The sequence below is a fragment of the Bidens hawaiensis genome, unplaced genomic scaffold (assembly GCF_021521415.1).
Source record: "Bidens hawaiensis isolate Kalapana, Puna unplaced genomic scaffold, B.hawaiensis_p1.1 tig00002477_1, whole genome shotgun sequence".
In the NCBI taxonomy this organism is placed as follows: domain Eukaryota; kingdom Viridiplantae; phylum Streptophyta; class Magnoliopsida; order Asterales; family Asteraceae; genus Bidens; species Bidens hawaiensis.
Genome location: NW_027491136.1, coordinates 2,587,860 through 2,594,494, shown reverse-complemented (window position 1 = coordinate 2,594,494; position 6,635 = coordinate 2,587,860). Strand labels below are relative to the sequence as shown.

General features: G+C 39.7%; 1 pseudogene across 1 annotated transcript; it reads right to left on the bottom strand.

The window, feature by feature from the left end:
• Positions 1-251: 251 nt before the first annotated feature.
• On the bottom strand, positions 252-3,119 carry LOC143619700 (cytochrome P450 78A5-like; annotated as a pseudogene). The gene is made up of 3 exons (XR_013151224.1): positions 2,942-3,119; positions 1,086-1,944; positions 252-941 (listed from the first exon to the last, which is right to left on the bottom strand). The product of XR_013151224.1 is annotated as a cytochrome P450 78A5-like (transcript).
• Between the last annotated feature and the right edge of the window lie 3,516 nt (positions 3,120-6,635).

The window sequence follows — 6,635 nt, the reverse complement described above, 5'->3', positions numbered from 1 at the left end:
CTATATAAGGAGGTCTCCACCTCCTTATCAAGGGTTGGCAAATAGCTCAATAAGAGGCACCACCATATTTTTGTGTCTGTGAACAAGAGATCCTCTGGATTTCTTAGCGGTCACCTCCACACCCCCAAAAGTCACAGCAGATCACAGCAGCGGTCGGAGCAGAAGCAAGCAAGTCGTGGTTCGTTCATCTCGAAGTCCGTGGAAACATCGTCATGGGTCAGGTCAGATTCATTTCACGTTTCTACAACATATAATGCTTTGTGTAACAAGCCCGTGTTACCCCTAACATAATCCTAACTTCACGAACTTACTAGTAACTGCTAATAACATCATAAGCCAAATACCCATCATGCCCTTGAAACAGCCCTGCAAACCAGAGGCTTCTTCATCTCCAACGATAGCTTCAAACACTCTGACAAGTCAACCGAACCAGCTTCAACCCATTTGAACTTTTGCAGAAGCCGGGCTAGCCACAGATGAACCGTGGCTAACCCCATTGCCTTCCCGGGGCAAACCCTCCTCCCAGCGCCAAACGGAGCCAACCTCAAATCCGAACCCATTATGGCAACATCCTCGTTCAAGAAACGGTCAGGGTTGAACCGGTTTGGCTCGGACCATATGCGCTCGTCATGGGTTATGGCCCACATGTTCACCATCGCAGTGGTGCCTGCTGGCACGAAATGTGGGCCCACATAAGTATCTTGGGTTGAAAGGCGAGCCCAAGACAAAAGTGGGCCAGGTGGTTGAACACTTAAGGTCTCTTTAACGATTGCATGAAGGTAAGGAAGGTTGTCGAGGTCCGAATCCGTAACTGGCCGGTCACTGACCACCCTTGCAATTTCTAGTTGGGCCCGGGCTTGGATATCCGGGTGTAGCACCATTCGTGCAAGAATCCACTCTAACAAGATTGCCACAGTGTCTGTCCCCCTAAAAATCATTTCCTACACAAAAATAACAACATTTAATAAAAATAATGATCTTCTAAAGCTTATAAAAAGAGAAACAAAGATATTATTCTTGATTCCCATCTCCAAATTATTTTATAAAACATAACAATAAACATTTAAAAAATATAAAAAACTTACCCAAAGAACAGCAATCATATCAGCATCACTAAACTTGTTATCAGATTCCAAATCAAGCAAAACAACTACGAAGTCACCGTCATGGGCCGCAGTAACTCCGACAATACCAGACCATTTATCTCGGTGTTGTTGAATGATTTCCCCGACAAAAACATTAACCTTGGAAACCAAATCTTGGCACCTCCTCCTCACTCCTTGGATATCAAACCAACTAACAACTGGGAAATGATCACTCCAGTTAAATATTCCCAACAACACATATCCTTCACTGACAAGCTTCTCAAGCTTATACCCATCGCCACCATTTCAAAATCATCATAGGACTTCCCGAACACGGTCATCATGACATTGTTTAAGGAAGCAAAATGGAGGATCTTTTTAACCTCTACAACACCATTTTCTTCCATGGATGAAGAAACTTGATCCACCATTTTCAACCCGGTATTTTGGCGGAAAACACCAAAACCCGAAACCCGCTTGGGGCTAAACAAATGGGTCGCGGAGATCCTTCTCAAATTACGCCAGTAGTCACCATAGGGAGCAAAGCCCATAGCCCGATGAAACAACAACTCATATGCGGACTCTTTAACTGGACGGTCAGCAAAATCAGTGCTGTTGAGTATCTCTTTGGCGGTCTCAGGGTGACTCGAGATGATAAAACGAGTTAACCCGACAGAAAAGGCCATAAGAGGTTTAGCATTAAAAATAGTAGAAAACTTGGCCAGGGTTCGGTGTGTCAAAGAAGAGGTGAAAACGAACACAAGTCCGAGAAAAGGGACGCCAGCGGGGCCTGGGATGGCGGTTTTTGGTCGGGGTTTGGAGAGAGCCCATGAGAGGCCGCCAGGAGCGAGTAGGTAAGTGAAGAAACACCAATCGACCCCGGGCAGATTACGGATAATCTGGGGGTTAAATAGATGTTTCCCACGAGGGGTTAGATCCGGCAAAGATGGTTCTTCTGATAACCTGCAAAACAGACCGTGAGCTCGTCACTGAGAAGGGGGGGTACCTCCTTGTGACCACCCTCCAGCGTGAGAATCAGACTAGATTGCTCTTGAATATAAGTGTATATTAAGAGAATGACTAGAGCAGATATCAGGTAATATATCAAGATATAAGATATGAGATAAGATGTAAGATGATCATACCATTCCAAGGTGTTGGAGTATTTATAGCCGAATGTAGGTTTCCAAGAAGGTACAGCCGGCTGAATAGTGTTCCTGTTCTGCCAACTGTGGGCTACGCACATGCCATGCTGGTGGTTGGTGGATAGGCAGCGGCTGATAGTGACCAGGCCGGCTGTGTACTATTCCTGTTCCACCAACTGCAGGCCATGCACGTCCTCCGACAGGTTGGTGAGTAGGCAGCGGCTAATAGTGACATACAGCACAAGAGCGTGCTGCTCGTCATACTGGTTGTCAGTGAGCTGTCGTATCCTTGGTCAGATCTTTTGTCCATGCCTCGTCAGGTACAGTACAAAAGATCCTCCAGTATCGTACGGACTGGCTCATTTGGGCGGGAGTTCTCCCGGCTTTGTGCGGGAGTGTTCCCGGCTTGCTCACTCCTTCTTCAGGTGACATTACTGAATTATTATTAAGAGTTAAGTGCCTTGTGCGTGTAGCTTTGCTGCGCAGGTAGCCTTCCCTGATGGCTTGTATCCGCAGCTGCGGGAACAGGCGGAGTACTTCACCATTGGGAGGCTTTTCCTGCGGGAACAGCTTGCGTACTGTGCGTAAGGACGTCACGTCTCTGAGCATGGTGGGTCCTGCGGATCCAGTTGGTTTCTGCGCAGACGTCCCTCTTAATGGTGAGTCTTGTGGGTCCAACTGGGCTCTGCTGGGACCTACCTCTTCAGTAAGCGAAGACGGAGATAAAGGCTACTAGGCATAGGAAGAGAGTGAAGCTAATGGCTGAAGAAGCTTTAGTAATATTAGGAAGGCTAATAGAGGGAATAGATGAAGACATGTTTGAAAGTAGTGAGTTTGAATGAGCAAGTAATGGAGTGTTGGGAATGCTTTATATAGAGTTTTGGGAAACGAACGACATCTTAAATGCATTTTGTTTAAATTCGATTGCGTTTTATTTTATTTAGTAATCGTTAATAATAATATATTATTCGTACACCTTTTGGTAATCCAAACATCCTACATACGATCGTATAGGGCCTATACTATCGTATGAAACCCCACTTGAAAAGGTGTGTGGATAACCGGTGCCTAGTTCTAGTAGCTGCCGAATAATGTTACTTTTTCAATGTAAATTGGATGTGGCTCAATGGTAGAGCAATCATTTTACTAATGATGTAGGGGTTCAAACTTTACTATCATCAATTTATATGGGAGATATGAGAGATTACCCTGGTTTGCCAGGGTTCGAGTCCTGATCTCACCCGATTTTACCGCTCCTGGCTGTCGGGCCGTTTGGCGGGCGTGGGGGTCGGGTTTTATCCGGCGAATCCCTCAATAGGTGGACCGCTAGGGGCTTCGCCCGTCCAGACTCGTGCCCGGCTCGAGCTACATTTAGCCAATAGGGGCCGTGTACGAAGTACCCGGCGTTACTTAGTTGGTCGTTTAAAAAGAAATGTTACTTTTCCAATTATTCGAAGTTTAAGTGGTTAAGGTGAAACAACTATGACAATTTCAAACTTTCTCAATTATCTCCAGCTCAAGTGGCTAAAGTGAGACTCAGGGTGCAAACGAACCGAGCCGAGCCCGGGCTCGACTAGGCTCGAGCTTGGCTCGTTTAACTTATATAGAGCTCGAGCTCGAGCTCGGCTCGTTTCGAGCTCTATTTTTAAAGCTCGAACTCGGCTCAAGAATAGATTTTGAAGCTCAAGCTCGGCTCGGGCTCAGTCGTCTACTATTTATCAATTATTTGTATATATGTTTTCTATTATAATTTTATGTACAAAATAGTATATATTATTTGTAGTTATTTTTATTTGTTTTTTTATAACATTATATATATTAATTAATAATTATTAAATATATACATTAAAAAATTATATAAATGACATGCTCGTTTAGGCTCGCGAGCCGGCTCAACAAGTGAAGCTCGGGCTCGTTTACTAAACGAGCTTATTTTCAGGCTCGGGCTTGGGCTCGATAAAGCTCGGTTCGATCGAGCTTTTTAGCCGATCTCGAGTAGCTCGCTCGCTTGCACCCTTAAGTGAGACACCTATGGCGGGCTCAAGTCCCATATGAGATAAAAAAAAAGAGTTATTTTAGTGAATGGAGACGAGGGGGTTGGTCAACGACCCATCGGCAAACCAAATTTGCTATTTACTTTTACTCGGGAATCATTGATTAATAATAATATATATATATACATAAACTAGGCGTGTGCCCGCGCCATGCAGCGGGAAACGTAGACGTCCGTAATCATGTAATAAGTTTATGGGTGTTCATTGTTCGGTTTGAAACCGTAAGATCATTCAAACCAATCTTTGGTTTGATTTCACAGTTAATTATTTTTCTTTAACTTTCGGCCAATTGTTTTCAATTTTTAAAGGCTATGCTTTGGTTTTCGACGACAATAAACCTTTACTACCGATCTGGCCCATGGTTTAATTTAAAACCATTAAAACCAAACCGCAAACACCTTTATGCTCGTAAAAATTATTTTTTTTAACTGAAATAAAAACTATGACAATATCATACTCAAATTAAAGATAAAAATATGCTCGTTTTTATGGTGTAATTTAAAAAAAAATATATCAACATATGAAAAGGTTATTAACGTTTAAAAATCATGAGGGTAATTGGATTTAAAGTGAAAATTAAAATGAGATATAGATAAAAGATTGAGGGTCATTATTGTAAATATTCTTTAAATTTACAAATGATAATTATAGTTGAAGGAGCAATATTGTAAGTATATTAAATAATACATGAGTTTTAATATGACAATTACTCTTTTGTCCTCATTCAAGTTTCTAACATATGCAATATTGTTTGTAAACCCGTTAATGTAAACCGTCTTAATTTGCCCTCCTGTTATATATATATATATATATATATATATATATGCTTCCTCAAGTTTGTAATATATATATATATTAATTTACCTCATTATTGAGAATTTTTCCTATATGCTTCAACAATAACTAAAATTATTAATCTAGTTAATGTCCGAATCACATTCTACTTTCAACAAACATATATATTTAATTAATACAAAGATTATCGATGATATATAATTAACACATTAGATTAAGTGTTTGTGAGAATAATTTTAGTGTCAAATACTCTTTCGTAGACTTATGATCAAAATTTACAGTCAGAAATATGTTCTTTGTAAATCTAATTCTTGAAGGATTTATGACCGGTGAACATTGTGCGACCATTTTTAGCAATCAATATTTCGATGTTAAATCTTACGACCCGATTTTTGATTTTGTGACCAACGACTAGCGTATATATTGTTTATCAGTTACCTTCTTTTTCTAAGGGTCATGTGAATTTGGTACTTGTTATTATGATAATGCACATAGCTACCATTTATTTAAAACCCGTGTCGATATCTTCCTCGACATGTTGCGGTTTTATCTGTTGGTTAGTTCAAAGCACTTTTTTGTAATTAACATTATATTGTTGTAAATGAACTTTTTTTATTTTGTAGTATATATGTTTCTAGCTTAATCATGGCGAGAGAAACTTCTAACTTTGATTCAAACATCAAGATTGCTTCAAATCATTATAAGATTTATGAAAGATAACTACAACTGTCTCAGAGTTTTGTCTCGATCAAGGTAAAATCGTCATTATTAGAAGCAAGGCTAAAATTTATAACTATAGTTCTACCACGATTCCATGAACACTAAAAGAAAGAAACCTTTTTTTGACTAGGGACTAGTGACTAGTGAGTAAAGTAAAACAAAAAAACAAAAAAAACAAAAAAGGAACTATCAAGCCACATAAATTGAGAGTGGTGGTCATGCAACAGGTATTGACTTATGATTACAAGGAACAAACGAGTGCTAGTCGAGCACTCGTTAATGGTCATATAGTCATGACTCATGACTTTGGATGCTAGTTGTGGGCTGATAGTCGAATAACTATGGCATGCTAAGAAAATATGGTGGATATAAAAAATGGCGGTTAATGCATGATTCTTAATCATAACATGATCATAAATATTTTAAATTTAAGAAACAAAAGAAAAATAAAAACCATCATGATCATAACATTTTTCAATTTTTTTCTAATCACATGATGCGGGGTTGTTGCGGGTGAGGCTGCGTTAAAGGCGGAATCAGACAAAATTGCTAAACACGAGAAAACTTGTTTAGATAATCAACACGTGTTTCTCCCATTTGCTTTTGATATATTCAGTTTCCTGGCCCAAGAGACTGTGGTCTTTTTTACCAGGGTTCAGCGGGTCTAATAAATATATTCAGTCTCCTTATAAATATGATTTATATATAACAAATTTAATAGGTATAACAAACTATAGTCTAATAACAGTCATTATATACTTTATATCTAAATAAATAATGGTATCCACACCTTATAGTCTAATAACAGTCATTATATACTTTATGGGTATGTTTGG